Genomic DNA, 1,896 nt, shown 5'->3' with positions numbered 1-1,896 from the left:
TTACAAAGGAAGTTTACATGCAAATTCTTGAGAGAGAGAGAGATGTGGCCTGAACAGTGTGTGTTTACTTATTTTGTACCATATTTCTTCCATTACAAAACTTTAAACGGCCTCTTAACTCCCTCTTGTCTTGAGCTGATGCAATCCAGTTTCAGTTTGAGGCATCCAGTGTTTGGATGTGATGCAGGAAAATACGGACATGCAAAAATAAACATGTGAAACCTGAAAACTATCAGTTATAGGAACTCAATCTAAAGAGCTGGATATCAAAAGTAAATATTGAAGTTGTTTTATGAATTCTTTAATTTTATTTTGTTAGGACACAGGTGGTACTAATCTTTAAACTATATATTTATAACAGAAACTGTTAAATGCATCTTTGTTTTACTGATCGAAGGCTTTTCTTTGTTTGTAGCAACATAAGTTGTTGGGCTATTTTTGGATAGTCTCTTTTCAGCTTGTTGAAGGATCCTCATTATATGAATGAATGTGCATTTAAAGTAAATATGATCAATAGTTGGGATGAGTTGAATGAGTAAAATAAAGCTTCATTACAAAATATGATTCAGATCCACCTGACTGAGGGGAAGGCGTGGTACTAGTACTGAAGAAAATGGCACATGAAAAATGTCATTAATCAGGATTATAATTTCGTTATAACGTTAGCAATCATCTGATATGTTGCTGTGTAATGGACATTACTGAGTTAGTTCACTGACATTGACATTAATAATTAACAACTTGTATGTAATTGTGGCCACTGTTAAGCAAAGAGTCTCAGTTTAATCTGTACACACAGTTCAGTGGCTGATATTCTGTGAGTTATGTCTCAGTTGTTCAGTTTCCCTGCTTTGGTCCTGTGTAACTGTGGGCTTGATATCGAACTTATGACTGAGAGATCTGTTAGGACCTGCGCAGACATTCCACTGAACTTACTTCACTCAGATTAGAAAATGATATGGAGCTGATACCAAAAAAAACATTCTCCAACTGTGCCAACGACCGACAGAAGTATAATTCTGAGCACACTGTGAAATAAATGGAAATGCTTTATTTTAGTGAAGAGCTGAAGGAACATCCCAAATCTATAAAAGCAACAGAAAATTATCCTGAAAAATAACTTTTCAACACATTGGCTTTCACTCTAAATCACATCTACCTAAAATCAAAATTTGAATATTTAATTTATTAGTAATAAGCTTTAAAAATCTGTATTACGGTGGCCCAAAGGTGCAGAACACAATATAGAAAACACAATATTTCACTAAATAAAACAGAACCAAAAATGCTAAATTTTAAAAAAGGCAACTTCTCAAAACTGTGATTTGCACTCATGGCCACTGTCCTTAATACATGTATCACTTTTAAATGTTTACCAAGGCTCAAAGGTTGAATGTAACCGAGTACATTTTTAGTATTGTAGTTAAATTCGATTTAACAATAGTTTTGTTATTATCATATACATTTTTAATTAAGAATATTATTATTACTATTATTTATTTTTTAATGTTGGTGTATCAGATGTTGTTGATTCACTTGAGTTCAGTTGCTGCTTACTTCACGGGAGATCATGAGAGATCAGCTAAATTTAGCCGTTAAGTTATCGCTGAAGGTGTGAAATGAAGCTTCATCACACGTGTTTGTAACTGTGACAATGAGCCAAGGACGGAGAGAAAAACCTGAAAGAGGAAAAACACTTAAATGCACCACAGGAACGGACTAAATTACATTTTTGGATTTTCTTAAAGACTTTACCGACGTCAAATGTTCCTGATTGGAGATTTATATTCTTTATAAAATATTTTAGAGGCTCTTTTGTTCTGTTACACAGTAAACAGTCAGTGGTTCTTCTGTTTCATTTTTATGTCAGTTAAGAAAACAAACCACAAATTCAAG

The sequence above is a fragment of the Seriola dumerili genome, unplaced genomic scaffold (genome assembly GCF_002260705.1).
Source record: "Seriola dumerili isolate Sdu_G_001 unplaced genomic scaffold, Sdu_1.0 BDQW01000110.1, whole genome shotgun sequence".
Classification (NCBI taxonomy): Eukaryota; Metazoa; Chordata; class Actinopteri; order Carangiformes; family Carangidae; genus Seriola; species Seriola dumerili.
The sequence above is the reverse complement of the archived record's forward strand: the minus strand, read 5'-3'. Positions refer to the sequence as shown.